Source organism: Sinohyriopsis cumingii, chromosome 14 (assembly GCF_028554795.1).
Source record: "Sinohyriopsis cumingii isolate HCF-2022 chromosome 14, ASM2855479v2, whole genome shotgun sequence".
Taxonomy (NCBI): domain Eukaryota; kingdom Metazoa; phylum Mollusca; class Bivalvia; order Unionida; family Unionidae; genus Sinohyriopsis; species Sinohyriopsis cumingii.
The window spans coordinates 114,116,225-114,135,564 of record NC_142974.1 but is presented as its reverse complement, the minus strand read 5'-3'; positions in this window follow the sequence as shown (position 1 = coordinate 114,135,564).

Sequence of the window (19,340 nt, the reverse complement as noted above, 5' to 3'; positions counted from 1 at the left end):
TGTTCCACTTCTGTTTGTGATAATAACTTGTGATGCTTCACATTTTCTAAAGTGGAAATCTTTACAAGCCGTACAAAATACAAAACTTATATGACTTTGGCTTTCGACACTTGCACAGACTCTTCACTTTATAAGTGTCACGAGAAAATTGTATATCCAATTTTTACCATTTTCAAAAACACGCACACACTTGCAGCTTGACCAGAAATATGTACATTTTGTTTTGTGGATAAGTCACAGATAAGTCCAAGCATATATAGGTGGTTGTGAACGTTAGGAATATCCCCTCATTTTTTCAGAAATATCAAAGCTTGTATGTGCATTTTCCCTTTTCCACTCTATATTAGTGCTTTGATTTGTTCCAAAAAAGAAAAAAGAAACGAAACAATTTTGAAGAAAAAACAACTGAATTTTGAATTCAGGTTTCTCTCTGTTTATAATTCTTTTTCAAGTTGATGGTGCATGACAGAGTACATTCGCCTACCTTTCCAAAGTGAGAGCCATTTCTTCACATGTCACTGCCTTTGTTAAATTCGGTTTCATTGGTTAGTTATCGTTAATCTTTAATTTTTTGATGCATTTCTTTTTGATAGAAGATTTAAGGCTTTCTAGTGTTGTAACGGTATTTATGTTGTTTAGTCTGTTGATGAAATTATCTATAGCAAAGTGCTTAAGATTTTTTCAGGTTTTTTATTATTTCAAGCCCTACAAAAGGAGACCAAGTTTGTCTTCAAAGAGGATTGAAGCTCTAAATTACACGGGCGTGAAGGAAAACATCGTTATGTTCATTCTAATCATGCTTGCCGTATCTCTTTGTGTTTTAGAGGTCATATTTCTTCTTAAGTAAATACACGCATCAATAGACAGACAGATTAGGTCATCATCCTTGAGTTTCACTGTACTTTCGGTTCTTTACTTCATACAAGCCCCAAATTTATTAGTTTGAAAACGAAAAGATAACATGCCCCTCAATAATGTAACACGTCTGTTCTGACTCTACCGATGTGAGTGTGAGTGTTTATGTCGAAATGTTTAAGTGAGACATAAAAAAAATGGTCAGTTTGAAAACGCGAACCAATACTGTGACGCTCAGTATTTTGATGTGGTAAGAGGAAATGGTACAACACACACAAAGAGGGCTTGTAAGTTCACATTTCAGTCTGTCTGCACTGTAATGGTAACAACGCAAGAACATAGGGATTATTATGCCACACAGTCCTAGAACAAAACAATGCATCACCCGTTGTAAGCCATTTCATTGGCTATACTTATTTTCTTACCGCGTTCGCTTCGAATTGACTTGAGTAGCTATTCAGACAGTGACGAGAATGGACATGCTTTACTGGGTCTATCCTATAGGCGATTTATATAAAAAAAAATATTTTTAAAAATTAAACTAATGCACGAACATTCGTACCATGGGCGATCCCATGGAAATTGTGTCCGTCTTATTGCAAAATACATCAACATTTAATTTAACCGTGCAGATCGCTAGAACAAACCTCTGATAATATACATTTTGAAAAGTGTTGTGTGACACGGATCGCCATTGTCGCTTGGTGTCTGCTTTCTTGTTCGAAAAGAGATCGTTTCGTCTTGACTATAAAAATTTAATTTGACTAAGTTTTACGCACTACTTGAACTCATACATTTACGTTGTAGGTGTAAGCCGTCTTTCTCAGTTTTCTGGAAGTTCCTTTTTGCGTTTCTCAGATATGATACTATTTTTATGGACCGAACGAAAGTTCTTTTGGCGTGAATCAGGACTCCTGGTTTTGTGGCATAATTGGAGAGCATTGATGAAAGCTCAGTTATGTCGTCTTCGAAATTGCTGACACGGATCTGAGCTAACACTTCAGGTTTTGTGTGAGGCGATACGGTAGATCATTGCCTTTTACTTCCTCAATGAAATCGTTTCATCTTATTGCAAAATTTCATTTGACTAGGTTTCATACGCAGCAGGTCCCTGTATATAAGGAGAGTGTCTTAGCGTCAGAGTATTCATTCCGCTCTCAAACGATCACGAAGATGGAAGAGTCAGCACAGATCGACCTGCTGGTAAAATATTTGCTAAAAGTCATACGAAAGCATAATTCACAGGCGAAAGTGGCAACAAAACGTACTCTTTTGGTCGTTGATTTGATGAGAGTCATACGAAAGTGTGAGCTAATGAAGTTTGCTATATCTGCAAAGGTAAATGGGTATTTGTCTCCAAAATACCTGCTTCGTCTAAGAAAGAGAGACAAAAGTCAAGATACCTAATATCGTTGTCAGGAGAAAGGACACTGGAATTCAGAGTGCCCTACGAGAAAAGAGAAGAAACAAAAAACAAGACGAAACAGAGAAGAGGGATTCAGAAGAAGAAGAAGAAGAAATTGAAGATGATGAAGAACTTGTGCCAGTAAAGACATGGAAATGGAAAAATTGACAATGTGAGCCGATGCGTTGGCCCTGATGTGAAATTTCATACTACCTTCTAAAAGAGAATAGACCAGAAAGAAAACGTAAGTGTCTCTTGGTCTTGACATTGCTCTTTAGGCATGCAAGTCCGTAAACAATAGTCAGTCTATTCATCCATCATTTTTGTGTCTTGATGTTTCCTAAAGCACACACTGATGCCATAAAATAACGGGTGAAATGGGTTTTGTAGTGTTGGGAGTGGGGGTGGGTGGGGTGTAGGTGTTTGGCAGAGTTGGTCATTGCAGGTGAGGGCTTAGGTGCTTTCAAAAAACTTTTTCTTCTTCACTCTGTGTTGATGGAATATAATGTGTTATTTTCTTCACTCTCTGTTGATAGTATATATAAAGGGTTATTTCTTCACTCCGTGTGGATAGTGTATAATGGTTTTATTCTTCTTCCCTCTGTGGTGTGCGTGCGCGCGCGCGTGTGTGTGTGTGTGTGTGTGTTTGTGTTAGCGTACGTTGTGTAGATCGTATATTTGGTTGTTTTTGTTTCTTCCTCCCGAGTGTGGATAGTATATTTGGGGTTTGTATGCGTTAGCGACCTTGTGTGGATAGTATATTTGGGGTTTGTATGCGTTCGCGTACGTTTGTGTGGATAGTTTATTTGGGGTTTGTATTATCTCCCCTCTGTGTTGATAGTATATTTGGGGTTTGTTTTTTCCTCTTCCCTCTGTGTGTGTGTGTGTGTGTGTGTGTGTGTGTGTCTGGGCGCGTATGTTGTGTGTGTGTGTGTGTGTGTGTGTGTGTATTGGTCTCTGTTTGTCCCTATAAAACTCACTTTATCCCTATCAGATACACTCTACCTACCTACCTACAGTAGCGCGTATTCAGGTCAGCCACTTGCAACACTGTTGCCATTTATCCCCTAGTGTTCAGTACAGTGACGTCACTGACGCTGGAAATTTTGAGACTATAAATATCGACTTGGGGATTTCCACATTTTGTAGCTATACATATATACTAGAATTCATAAACAGGAACGTCACTCAAGCTGAGGCTATAAAAAGATAGTGGGATTTTCCAAAGGAAAAACCCACAAGTTGGAGCTATAAATAGATAGTGGGATTTCATAGGAATTTCAGCTGATTATAGATACATAGGTATTTATCCACGATCGTCACAGAAGTTGATATTGTAAGTAGTTACTAATTTTATCCATTTTAGTCTAAACCATTGTAACTTAATTTTCGGGAATATGTTTATTTTCCTTTAAATTCTGGGACAATTTCGTCATTTTAACGTTACTTTTAGTCACATCCATTTTGTCGTTGAGCATTTCCTTGATTATAGCTATTTATAGCATCATTACAATTATGCAAATTTTTGAACACCCCAGCAAGATTTCAGGTCTTGGTAATGCTTTATATATATATCTCACGCTTGTACTAGTGTATGTATGTCTCTGTTTCTGTTGTGTTTGACCCTCTACCATCATTGTCCCTAGACAATCCCACCATGTTCAATTCCCCTTGACGCTATACAGACCCACCATGTTCAATTTCCATATGTTAAATTCCCCTAGTCCCTAGACAGACCCACATTCTATTCCCATGTTCAATTCCCCTTGTCCCTAGAGTGACCCAGCAATTTTTCCAATGTTCAATTTCCCTTGACGCTATACAGTCCCACCCTGTTTAAATTCCTTTGACGCTATACAGTCCCAATTCCCATGTTCAATTCCTCTTGAGGCTATATCGTCCCACGATTTTTCTCTATGTTAAATTCCCATTGAGGCTATATGTTCCCACGATTTTTCTCAGAAATCCATCAGAGGGATTTGGTAGATTTTTAAAAATTAATCCAGGATTAAAAATGTATCATCTATGGAAAATAGCTTACACTGACTCAAGCCGAAAAATGGAATATGGGACATTAATTCGTATTGGAGGAATGCAAGCAAGACCTGGACTGTGTCCCCTATGTGGCAAAATGAGTCATGACCGTATTTTGCACATTTCGATGAATTGTGCCTTAACCTCAGACGACAGAAACCACTTGATGGAAAGTCTATTTTCGTATATGCCTCCAGTGATTTACCGTGATTTCTGTGATCAGATCGATGATGTTATACTGATTATACTACTTGGTGGTTTAAATGATATATCAGAACGTTTAGAATTTGAGGCATGGATAAATATGATCAGACTATCTACCAAGTATTTCATTAAGATAAAGGATATTATATATTCGATTCAATAGAGAACTCACTCAAAATATAAGGAAAGAAATACTTGTACTGGATTGCAAAGAGAGTAGGAAACTATTTTTGTTGTGAGGATACATTTTCAAATGTTTTATCGTATATATATCTCTATCTAGATTAGTAATGATTTTAATTTATTTATTCGTTTGCTATTGGAAATAATTCAATAAGTAACGAATCTACTATTTTTGTGATTCTATGTATTTAAATGCATTTCTTTTTTGTCTTAAAATCTTCAGAAAATGGAGGAATAAAAGAATATCATCATCTCTCTCTCTGGACCTATACCCACGTCTTCTCTCTCTCTCTCTCTCTCTCTCTCTGGACCTATATACACGTCTTCTCTCTCTCTGGGCCTATATACACGTCTTCTCTCTCTCTGGACCTATATACACGTCTTCCCTCTCTCTCTCTCTCTCTCTCTCTCTCTGGACCTATATCCACGTCTTCTCTCTCTGGACTTATAAACACGTCTTCTCTCTCTGGACTTATAAACACGTCTTCTATCTCTGGACTTATAAACACGTCTTCTATCTCTGGACTTATAAACACGTCTTCTATCTTTGGATCTATACCATGTCTTCTCTCTAAACCTGTATCAACATCTTCGCTCTGGACTTTTACCCACATTTTAACTCTGGTCCCATACCAACGATTTAGCTTTAAACCTGTACACACATCTTCTCTCTATACTAACTCGTACTCTCGGGACTAATATCCATGTATTCGCTCCGGATATGTACCGATGTATATTCTCTGGACCACTCGCATCATCGCAGATGACCTATTTGCACGTCTTCCCTCTAGACATATACCCACAATTCTGCAATGCACCTATACGCACATCTTCTCTATGTACTTATGCACACGCGATCGGTCCAGAACAACCACAGGTTTTTATGAAAACCAAACTCAGTGTATTTTATCAGAATCATTCAAAAGGTTCTCTTTAAGAGAGTATGCGGTACTCATATTCTTCTTGACTTTGAATTTTCCCGGCTTCAGCAAGGCCATCTTCTACATATGAGATATATCATTATAATTTAATATTAGTGTCAATCATTTGTATGAAAGTGAAAAGCAAAGAAGCGTTTCGATTCAGTACAAAATATTAGCTTAATGTCTACCAAACACGCACACACACACACCCATATATCAGAGCTAAAACAATCAGATAGCCTGACGCACTGGAATCCTCTAAGTTTAGTTCCGGTCCGTCTTTTCGTCTTGTATTCCAAGTGAGGAGCCCGTCTGGATAATAGGAAAACAATAGTTAGTCTGAAGAAACTTTGATCACGCTGCAGCAGCGTTTTGTTCAAGTGTAATTTATTTTTTTTAAAACTTATATTTGAATTGTAGCAACGTATTGCAACTTTGTGTGACAATATTAGAAAAGGGGAAATTTGGGGCTTGTGGAAACTGTTGAGTCCGGAATATCTGTCAACTTTTCAAAAGCCATGTAGTGTAACAAACAAACAAAAGTGAGATTGGGATAGAAAATAATGGAGGATTTTATGCGACATTTTTGGAGCGCATGTTTCCATACATATTGACCTATCTTGCAGGTCAAATAAGGGTGAAATTCTCAAAGGACGCGCAAGAGGCGATCGCAAAAACTTTGGTGTATGTGGCGGGGGACCCGTAGTGGTCAGCCATGAAATGTTATGGATGTAGGCCAAAACACGTTTAAAGGTGACATAGTGAGAGGCGCCTATTGCCCTCCCCCCCCCCCCCCTGCGATACGCTTTGTTCTCCCCAAGACATGTCCCCATTGTCATATTCTGGCCAGCTGTGGCTAAACTGCAAATAGCGAACGTTTAAACTGAAGTATCAAGCGTAAGGCCAGTGTGACTAATTAACAATTGGTTTTGGTTTTATGTGTAATGTCTGAAGATCGAACATTATAGGAATTATTGAAAATTTTCATAACTAATTTTTTTTAAATATTTTAAAACTGAGGAAAAGTATCGTCACTGACGGGCTTTATTCAGAACTAGGAAGCAAACGTACCTATCGTATCAGGTTTATGATCTCTCTCATCAATGGTTTATGGGATATATATATATATATATATATATATATATATATATATATATATATATATATATAGTGGATGAATAGCATAAGGAAAACTTTTGACAACTGGTAAATGACAAGACCTTCTATATGATACATTTATCGATAATCGACATGGAATAAAATGCACCATCAAGGTAACTTTAAACTAACTTTATATACAAGAATGGCTAAAACAACTGTATCCTCTATGGGAAAATTTTAACAATGTTTAACACAAGATTTGAATGTTGAGAAATACCTATAAAAGTTGCATAGGACTCAGTAGTTTACAGTTTAGGACTTATAATCCTTTGAATAAAGTTTATGACTTCTAATCATAGACTTCATGTTCATAAAAGTCACTTCGACAAAGCTTAGGACTTCTATTCATTTACTCTGTGTTCGAAAAAGTTAAATTGAATAATGAAAATATCAGGTCCCAAATACGCTAAAATAGGGAATATCCTCCTCCGTAATCATCCTGTCATATATTCAACCAATTCAATGATTTGAAGTGAAACTAATAGTGACTCACTCTCGCTGTTAAACTTGTATTGTTGACTTCATACTGAACTTGCAAATACATTCTGTGTTGCAAAAGTATATCGTTTGAGTCACAGATGCACTATTTGAGCTAAATTTTAAAAATGAAATAATCTGACGAAGAAAATAAAATATACTGAGTGACAAAATTTCAGCAGGCTGTCATTCAAGCTATATTCATTTTTCTACTTTGCACCAAACTTATGTTTCGAACATCGAAAAGTACGAATTTCACGAACATAGCCTGACAGCTAAAATGGACGGTTTGTATCCACTTTATTTTTCCACCACAAGTTAGTTTTATAAGTACAAACATGGCATGTATCCACACAAAACTCCATTGTTTTCGGTTACACACAAACGTATCAATTGACACGGTTTGATGTATTAAATCTTATTGCATAGTTACGTGAAGAAATATTTTCTGCAGTAACTCTGAGGTAAAAGTATTAATAATTTACGTGCACGGTTTACGATAGAGTATACAGGAAATACTGAAAGATGGGGGAGGGGGATAATATGCTGATTTAAAAAAACAGGAATAACTAAATTTTATTGTATATCCTGGAGTAAAATAATAACGCCCCAAGTAATATCAGAACGACTGCATGGGCTAAATTATACACTTCTGAAACGAGTCTTGTCATTTTGCCGATATTGGGAAGTCGCCGCTTCATACATACATTGATACATACATACACACATACATACATACATACATACACACACACAGACACACACACACACATACATACATACATACATACAGACATACGTTTTATTTATATGGATAATTTATTTTATTGCATAAACAATGGAGTTAGTATATATGACTTAATTTCTAAAATTTACAAGTTTTGTTATATATTCTTACTATACAATAACAATAAAACACAATACAATACCTAACGACACAATACAACACAACACAATATAATACAATAAAATACAATACAATACAATATCAGAGGATAAATACACTCATGTACAGTAACATATATTTAAGATTCATGTTCAAATCTTGCCATGAGACTGGCCACGCTATTGTGTCTGTGTTCATGACCCTTTACCCCAATGTCGCAATTTAGTGTATTGGCAATAGCAGAGAACCAGCAATTAATACAAAGAGGAGCATCATGCATATTGAACATAACAAGTATCTAAGAGTGCATCTTTATATTTGAAAACATGACAGGAAAACATTAATGTAACCTAAACTAAGGAAACAAAGGTAACACTGTTCATGACCTTGACCTTAAAGACATGACCCCAATGTAGCGTGCGACACCTGCTAATGAAAACTGTTGAACTATCTCAATTATCAATAAACGAAAATTGTGATGGCAAAAATGGCAAAGACCGGAAGACCCCAATGCTGCGATTGACACACTCTCTAATGACAATATATTATTATATGATGTTTCTAATCATATGATTATACATTATTTTTAATGATAATATACGATATCCGATGCTACATTCCTGGAGCTTAAAGAGTTTAAAATTGTTTCTAGTCAGTAAAGCATAGTGGAAGAAGCCCCATGACTTTAAGAGCTATCAAATTCCCGAGTAACTAGACAGCAAAGAAGAGCGAAAATGAAACAAACCTTGTACACTGAACTGACCATGTGGAGCTCAATGCATCGATGATGCACTATTATGGACTATGCATGGATCGATCGATGGCTTTAAAAGTAGAACCTATCTTCCCGCATTTCATGAAAATAATCCAAGGGCAAATGAAAACTGTGACATGAACTATAAATAACTTTATTGAAATGAAGAAGACCAAGCATCTTGTACATACAGACTAAATATGGAAATTGATACATGGTTCGCTTGCCATGTGATACAAAATGATACACAGCTTGTTCGTCATCAGAATCTTCTCAAGTATCTAAACTTTTTCGATTAATTTTATCCCTGACATTTCCAGATTATTTTTCTATGTAACCATTAACTATTTGTTATGTCAACGCAGATTGCTGTTTGGACAACAATGAACCATTTATAATGTCAATACTTGCTACTTATCTGAACAAGAAAGAATCACGTGTCATGTCAGTACCTGTTAGTTTTCTGTACAACACGTAATATAATGGCGACATGTTGACACGCGATACATTTTCCCATGATGATCATTCGCTTATGTTAGTAATGAAGACTCCCCAACCAAAACGTTGTTTATGATCTAGACATGGAAAAGTCGCTCTGACAGATTTTTTAACATCTGTAAGCATAACCCTCACATTTAAGTCGGACGTTTTCATGCTAATATGTTCAAACATGTTTCACATTGGTACATGTACTTGCTTAATTTCAATTTTATGATATGCCACCGTTTGATTCAGCCGGTTTGTCTAATTATGTGTCCATAAACAAAACAAGTAGAATGTATGAACAGACTTACAGGTTATCATTTCACATCCTCACTATTAAAATGGTGCTGGCATAAAAGTTAAATACTAAAAAATAATAAGCATATGACAAAACATGTACACATAAAATCTTTGTTTCGAATTATTTTAGTTACACTTTTCCAAGTAACCAAGTCAAAGTAATACAATTTTTGTTGCATGCAAATACAGCAACTCTACTGTCAAAAATATTCCCCAAACCCAAAATGAGATAACATAAAATAACATTTCAAAATGCTTCATTTCTAGAATCAATCGTATTCTTATGAAGTATTCCAAAAGACAGAGATACCTAAGTCCAGCGATGAAAATATAATAAACTGACACAAATAAAAATAAGAGGTCAAAGTTGGCTTTGCGTCACTCGTCAGATTTTAACAACTAAACAGTTGACCATTTCACTAAGCAGGAATACGTATTGAACGCCTGTGTGAACAATCTTCCAGAACTTTGTACTGTGGAAAGTTTAACTATTTATTTTCATATTTCAAAACAAAAAAGTATTTCCAAATATAGAACCTGTATACTTGACCATGATCTTTGTATCTGGCCATTTACCATGTTTCATTGAGATTGTATAATAAATACGATAAAGCCTGACATGTTAAAAGGTCAGCCAATAACACGAATTTCAAAGCTGAGTTGGGTTGGATTACTTTTATTTAGGTTGGCTTGTATTTAACATCACAACAATAACTGTTCAGTACCAAATAAATAGGACATTTAATGGCTCTTGCTAAGGAACATAACTTGAAAGCTGAAACTGGCCGTTTCAAGGAGGCCCTGGACAGGTGACCTTTGGAGTCTGGTACTCAACCCCTTTAATAACATGACCAACCCATCTCAATAATATATACATATTTCACTCACTAACAAAAATATGACAATGACAATAGAGCATATTGAACACAATGGAGCAAAACTCTAATCAAAATGTAGTCCCCAAGTGAAGTAGCTCAGACAATTACATACAGGATTACGTTATAAATAGTCATAGTTCTCCCTGGTAAATATGTTTATCCAACATCTGTATGAGATTGACTTGTTGATCATGTATCTTTGTAATCAGACTTGTCCAACCACCTGATCAGAATGACTTGCTTATTAAGTATCCTGTGTAATTATGTTGATCAATCTAAAGACAGATTGGCAGCACTTTCATTCAGCATCAACTAAACATCATAAGAATTATTTTGATGAACATCCCATATCAAAATGATATTCTACACCAAAGCAGCGCACGAGTTTCAAGCAGACTAATGTGGTGTTCATATTGGCCCCATGTTCATTTAGAACAAATTAGATACAAAAGTCTTTTGGTAAAACCCCCATATTTTATGTTCAAATGTCCAAATGGCACCATATTATCAACTAGGCAATGTGATACATGTATGTGAGTTTCATGGCAATCATTGAGGTAGTTTAAAAGGAGTATCAATAACAAATGTGTGCTAATGGACTGGCAGATGAAAGACGATGAATTTGTTTGGTCTCTGACTAGTAGAACTAAATACAAGTTTAAACAGAAACTCGCTGGAATGACCTTTATTGATTCAGCCATAACTGGATAATATATCCGCAACTGCAATAACGTATCTTTTATGGTCTTGTTAATTATACTTGTCTCTGCTTGATCTTTATTTTTTCATTGTACAGATTTCTAAACTGATGTGGTCAACTCCTGGTAGAAAGGATATTTGTTTCTAGGAGTATGACTCTCTAAAATATAACATTTACAGAATAAAGGTAAATTTATTGAAAGATAAATATATATGCATCATCTAATGTAATGAAAGTTAATATATCTACAATGCCATTAATCACTGTCATTTATGTGGTGATATATAAAATAACCGGTATCATGCGACCTCTTTTTTCTATTTTGATAAATTTTGTCCCATAAAATTTCATATAGGATGAAATAGTGAAAGGACAATATTGTCTGTGATAATTGCAGTACATCATTTTATCAACACAATTAATACATACAAAAAGTCTTACTTTATTGCAATTCACAGCTGAAGTTAACAAATGGAATGTAAAACACAGATTTCTAATTGTATGTTCCAAAGAAATTAATAAACTATAGGTATGGATTTTTTGTAAGCCTAGTGAAAAAAATCTTTTTAATAATTGTTGGCAGTGCTGAAATTATGTGACTTGAATTCCTTTTCACTCAAACTACTGAACGTCTGTTAACATTACACGCTGATGTAAGTACAAATTAATTTAATGCGGTTGTAGCATGCAGGTTCAAATTCCGGCCAAGTCATACCATAGACTTAAAAAATGGTACCACTAGCTACCCAGCTAGGCGCTAACAACAACCTGTATTAAGAGGTTAGTGTTACGATTGGTCGGCCTGGTGTCAGGACAATGTATGTGGCATGATATCCCAGTGCTCGACATCATTATAAATTGGCACACAGCATGCATCATAGTAATATGACAAAAACATTGCAATAAATCCAAAGCACTCACTCAACCATACAGGTAATAAACTGAAGTTCAGAATTATAATTTTTTTTTTAAATCAAATGACAATACTTTCAGTTTCAATCCAACATGTAATACAAACTGGTGATATTTTTTAAAACTTGCATTTCATTTGCGCTTGTAAACAAGAGTACTCCATGAAAAACGTTAAACTGCAATGAAACTCGATTTTGCAATCGGACTAAACTTACAAACTAATTATAAGAAGTAGGCCCTGACAAATGCCGAACTTTGGAAGTCCAGTTCCACGTATTTTTAACAATATATCAGAAATATTGCATTTGAGTCAGCAAGAGTTACTATCCCAAACTTAATCATACTGGTCAGTTTTAATATCTTTAACAATTTGTACAGTTGCTAACCCCAGTTTCAGAGTTTTGGTTTGATTAATTTATGCATCTCAAAACCACAGGACATGCCTTTAAATAAGAACCTGATAAACTTTAAAGTTATTTTTTGGCGAGTTTAATTATCTAAAATATGGTGCACAGTGGACCAATTTCTATACAAGTGAGTGTACTCTGTCCATGATACATGTATTCACATATGTTTAAAAGGATGACAAATTGACCATTCGAAAATAAGATTGTTCCTGTAGTTTTATCTTGTACAGATAAAGATGCAAAAAAAAACCCATTGAAGAGTTGATGATAGTCATAGTCAATTTGCAATACACCCCTATAAAAAGAGTGGAAAATATTAATAGTCAATTTACATAAACACCCTCTTCTTATTAAAGTGTTCAAAATGTGCAGTTTAAGCTATCCTCCCTTGGTAAAGTGCAAAATGCAGAGACTATTTATACTATATTTAATATACATCTGCGTTCCAATTTGTTGACAGTATTTGAAAAATATTTCAAATCCTAGAAAATGAATGATGTTAGCTGTAAAACTATCACAGGACAAACTCCTCCTCTTCGGTTCTGAATGAGCAACGATCATGCTTTTCTTTCAGTTATTCTGTATCAATTCTACATGCAAATAGTCATGTTAAATATCGTGTAAGATACAAAGTATTAAATGCTTAAATCTAGGTCTGGACTAGATCGTTATCTGAACAAAATCATTTTCCCTATTGAACTCGAAAAAATGATGCAAGTGCAGAAATGTGGACTAAAAGATGTATATCAAGCTAGTACCACATTTTAACGGCTTTCACAAAGTGGTTGCTATGCAACTCACCAAAACAATCAAAACTCCCCCCCCCCGCCAAAAATAAACACAGAAAAGGTCAATCAAAGAAATGTAAAAGTGGAACCATGCCAAACATAGGTTGGATGACTGCAGAAAATCATTTGTTATGCAATGGTACCAATATGCTATACACTGCTACTAAATATGTTATGCATTGGTGCTGAGTATTTTATAAAAAGGTACCAAGTATGTTGTAAAGTTTGAAGGAGTATGTCATGCAATGGTACTATGTAAAGCAATGGTACTGAGTCCGTTATATAATGATAATGAGCATGTTATATTGAAAATGTATGTTCTCAACTGTGGTATAACTCGGATTCTAGCAGCACTACTCAAATAAGGATTAGTAGTATAATGTTCAATTAATGATCGTCATCTCATATATATACACAATGTAGGCCATTATTAAAATGTGCATTGGCAGTGTGTCACTTAACTGATAACTGTCAAATCGAATTTTTGTACAAACACGTACATAAAAATGAAATTTAAGGGTAAAAAGTTGTATCATACAAGTATTTTAGCACAATTCTTTTTGACATTAAGTGATATAAATGTATCATCCACAGGATTGGCTCTTCTTTTTCTTAATTCTTTCAAAAAATTCAATAGGAATTATTCCTTGATCTGCGACGACAGCTGCTTCTCTTGGTTGCAAATATGTTAAAAGCGGTGTTTATTGGGATACCTGAATATAGTGGGCAGTGGCGGATTGTGTGTGCCTTGTTTCCTGTTGAACCGCAAAGCGGACAATCATGCTTCCTCAAAATAGGGCATATAACCTTCCCCTTATTATCCTTCACAAAATTGGTACTGTAGAACTCTAGGGTATCTCCATTCCTCTTACAACATGCACATGATGTTACTTCTCCATTTCTAGGTCGTCCGAAATGTAAACAGGTTTGCTCACCTTCACTTTGTAATCCTTCACGAGCCTTCAGAAGATTCCACATCAGTAATGTCAGATCTTGGACATCTGACAGACTGCAGATGTTCGAATCATGAAACAGGCTCCAGGTCCAAGATGAGGTCTCATTCTGATTAGAATGGCTTCAGCTACGATGACATCTTTCTGGACAGACAAAAGTCGCATCATCATAAATGGAATTCAAATCAGATTATCTGCATCTGAAATGTTTTTTCTGTGTAGGACTGAAAGATGGAACATCAGGAATGAAACTGTGATATGATGAACCATCATACCAGCCATTGCTAGTTGGAACAGGCAAATCTTGCCACTGAGATCTAGGGTTATTTTTGAAGGACCAAGGATTGGCCTGACTTGAAAAGTATGACTCGGTGTTCATGGCTCCAGATTTTGGAGTTGGTATGTCACATGCTAGATTTTTCACATTCGGCAGGATGCACGATCTTTTTGGCACTGTTGTACAATGAGTTTGAATTTCTCTGTGACCATGGTCGCCCCACTGCCAGTCTCACATTTTCACCATCAACTCCTTCATTTACAACATCTTCTTCCACCACATTGTCTGCAAATGAACTGTCCTTTGACCAACGTCCAAGTATAGGATGTAGCTCTGAAACCTGCCTTGCATCAGAACTACTCGACCAAATAGAAGAGGATTTCACTCTTTTCATATTCTTAACAGAAGCAGATGTAGGTTCGTCAAAATGGGTGTCTGATCCATTGTCTAGCAATGGATAGTCAAGCTGCAGAAACTTACTTATTAAACATCAGATTCCTTTTTTCTGGTGACAACAACCTTTCCATCAAATAATCAGTACTTCAACTAAATGTACAACTCACATCAGACTCCATGTCCTGCGTATGGAAACTATTACAGAGGAACAGAGAATCACTTCCATTTTCTACTGCAATATCTTCCTGGAAATGTTTGTTTGTGAACCTTCCATTGCTCATGATGTGTACTAGTGATGAGATTTTCGTACCATTTGCAGGGTTAGGCCCAATATCAATGGGAACCTCTGAAATACAAATAACTGAAGTTAGTTTAAAAGTTCAAAACTTCCTGCTGAAGCTAACAGGGGTTTCTAAGATCACAAAGACAGTGCATATTCAATTCTTTGTGTCAAGCAGTACATACATTCAAGTACATTGGTCTCAAGGAACAAAATGTTTCAGTCCAAGTCTAGTTGACCCCAAATTGTGTTGGTCCATACATAATGCAGTCAAGCTGGGAGCTTGTTAACATTTTCACAAAATATTTTGGTACACAGGAAAGTTTACACGTCATTTCCAAAGGCATCCAAGCATGTCAGATTCAGCGGGATTTTCCTCTTGACAGTTGCGTTGATGCCAGAGAGGTTGTTTTTGAATGGCTATAAGACACGTGTATGACTTGATGGCTGAAAATTTAACTTTTTTATATCAGACTCATGTTTCGGTCTGCTTGTTTCATTTTATTCTAAATACCAAAGTTTCTTAAATTTTAGAAAGGTCTACAATGGACACTTGTACAATAATGAACAGTGCATAAACGTATGAGCTATTATTGAACTGAACATAAAACATTCTTGAAATTTGTTTTCAGATGTTCATGAACTACAGCTCTTGAACAGTTCATTAGCAATTTATATAATATAAAATATATAATTGATGAACAATAATACATCATAAAAGGTTATGAACTATTGTTAAAATAGTTCATGAACGTACTAAAGATAGTAAATGTACTAAAATCAATTAAAATAGTTGATCGAAAGAACTCATGCATAGTTTTTCAAAGAGTTCTTCAACATGTCAATAGAAGTTAAAGAACTAAAACAACAGCAGCTAAATTCAAGAAATATTGCTGAAACGTTTGCAAAGATAGCTGGAAACAACAAATCAGGAATTGTTTAAGTACGTAAAAGTTGCAGTTGAAATAACTGAAAACAAATTAAAAATGTATGGCCATCTGGTTGTTTAATGCAGCAATAATTAAATGAAAGCGACTATTTCTGACCTTTTAACTCCAGGTCACAGTTTTCAATATTACTCAAAATTAAACTTTTTTTGAGGCAATAATTAAACCTGTGTGAATGTTTGAAAAGGATGACAGAAGGAATAAAATCACATATGTAATTATATATAACCTTAACATTAACAAATTAATAGAATTAATAGAATCAGAAAGTATTATTATCATTGGTCATCTCTGTAAGCCCGTATCAATTCCGTACAAGTGAACAGCAAGTTCATAGACGTAGACATTTTAATTTTGTGACTAACATTTTACTACAAAATGCAGCTTAACGTTTAAGTGTTACTGCAAAATTCAACTAAATTCAACAATTAAATGTGTTATTGCCCAATTCATGTTACTGTAATTTTCAATAATCATGTGTAATTGTTATTGTTGGTACTTACTTCCTTGAATACAAAGTTATACCAACCACTCGAAAAGCATCAACTGTTTAAACTTGGCATAGGGGTGAGAGGGAATGCCTTTGTGCTGGAGGAAAACATCATAGTTGTATATGCCGAAAAAAACCTTGCTATGAGAATGGATACTGTTCCATGTTCATATGTCCGATATGTCTAATCATGTCATGCTGACCTGAATTGTACAATCTGACAAAGATTCACTATCACATATTCTGTTATATTGCTTAAGGTAAGTACCGCAATCATGCCAAATGTTTATGCATATCCATGATTTGTCAAATTTGCATACATATCGAGGATATGCCTATGTTACTCATTTATTCATAGCTAGCCAATTTCACATACATATCCAAGACATGCCAATTTGGCATGCATATCCATGACATGCTAAATATGCACAAATATCTTTGACATGCCAAAATGTACTTGCATATCTCTGACATGCCAAATTGACATACATTCATGACATGCCAAAGTTACATAAATACCCACAACATGTCAAATGTACGTGTATATGATATGTCAAATTTACATGCATATCCAAGACATGCAAAATTTGCATGCATATCTAAGACATGCAAAATATACATGCATATACATGACCAGCCAAATTTGTACATATATATATGACATACCAAATGCATATGCATATTGCAAGTCAAATTAACATGCATAGCCATTACAAGCCAAATTTACATGCATAGCCATTACAAGTCAAATTTACATGCATACCGACATTTCTGCTGTAGTTAAACTACATCACTTTTATAGCACATTTTAAGATGCTACAACTGTACAATGTTTGAAACAACAGCTGTTCATATTTATAAACTTGGCTCACGATAAATTGCCAGCATTTATTAAATACAAATATAACTGTCTTTAAACTACCCGTGTCTCTACTTCAGAGCTATCAAATTCTGTTTTTCAAGTGCTAAACAAAAAGCAATACATCTTTGGGCAGCTGCATGAACAAAGATAGCGTCGTCTCATCTTATTTAAAGTCGTGAATTGTCCTGCTGAAATAAACTGGAATTTCTTGTCTTTAAATTAATAATTTACCTCTCACTATTTCTCTGGACTGTTTTCATTACAAGCTGCGATTATTTGCATTGAGGGTTCACATACATACACACAGACACACTTTTTCAATAAAAATGAATACTCATGAGAAAATGAAAATAAATAAATCTGCCATTTGCTATGTATATTTCATTTATATTGTTTGTTGAAAGTTTCGTGAAAGTTGCAAATTTCCCAAAGTAAAATTCATTAAAAATTAGAAAATAGAAGAGGCCTCAGGTGGCCGAGTGGTCCAAACTCTCAACTTTATTGATCACAGCCGCCATCGCACCTCCGTTGAGGTATGTTTGTGTCTGGTTCAGCAAATGTGGGTAAGTATGAAATCTTGTCAGTAGCTTCCCGTGGTTTTTCCTGGTTGCCATGTATATCCCATCGTGCACTGAAAAAGTATGTTACATCCACAACAATGGGTCAAATAGGAAGGTTGTTTTTGTGTTTTGAATAGTTGAAACATATCAGTTTTAAAGAATTTAGAATTACAACAACAAATTTTCATTCAAAGGGTAAATTTTAACGATCATAAAAAACAAATTAATAAGTTGAAAAATAATGTTACTTTATGAGGTCGTGTCATAACCATCAAATAATTGCCAACTAATGCATGACAATGATGACAGACGCGTCCCTCGTCAACTGAAGACCAGATATTGAACTCTGGGTTGGAGTATATTTTCATGTACAATGGAACCAAGATTCACAAGACTAAAGCAAACTATATACACAGTTGACATGGACGAAACTTTATATGTAGGATAAAAGCAAGAACATAATATATATTCATGGATCTTTACATGTAGAACTGAGACAGGAACACTCTGACAGGTCTAGTTCTAACAAGATGAAAATTGCCAACATTCCTAAATTAAATGAGAAATCTATGAAAGTTTGATAAATTTATATAATAATACATTTATATTCCCAGGATAATGAATCAACCAATCTTACATATACTTGTAGTCATCAATGATACAAAATTAAAACTATAAATGCAATATAAACCTTTAGTTGTTGTTCTTATCGGGTTTAAAGCCATTTTTAGCATAAGATAGACTCGTGGCAGCCAGTATTAATGGTGGAGGAAGAACCGGGAAAATCCCAGAAAGAACCACCGACCTACGAGAAGCTACCGGCAAACCTTTTCACATACCACATTAACCGAGCCCGATACTCGAATCCACTCACACAGAGGTAAGATGGCGGTGATCCGTGACGGAGAGCGCTTTAGACCACTCAGCCATTCAGGGCCCCGCTACATTTAGTACAGGCAGGGTTTGACAGGCTTATACAGTGGCATAGCTAGGATATATGGGTCCCTACACAGGCCCCTATGCGCAGCTTCATACTTGGCCTCTGCTTAATCTATAGTGTACAAATAGTGTCTGGGTCCCTATGACTTGTATAATGCTAATATAAGAGATCTAGGCCCCTGAGTTAATATGTAATAATAAAATATACATTCACAGGATATGTGGGCACCTATGCAAAACTTACCGATGGGCCCCTGCCTAATCTATAGAGTAACAAAATAATTAA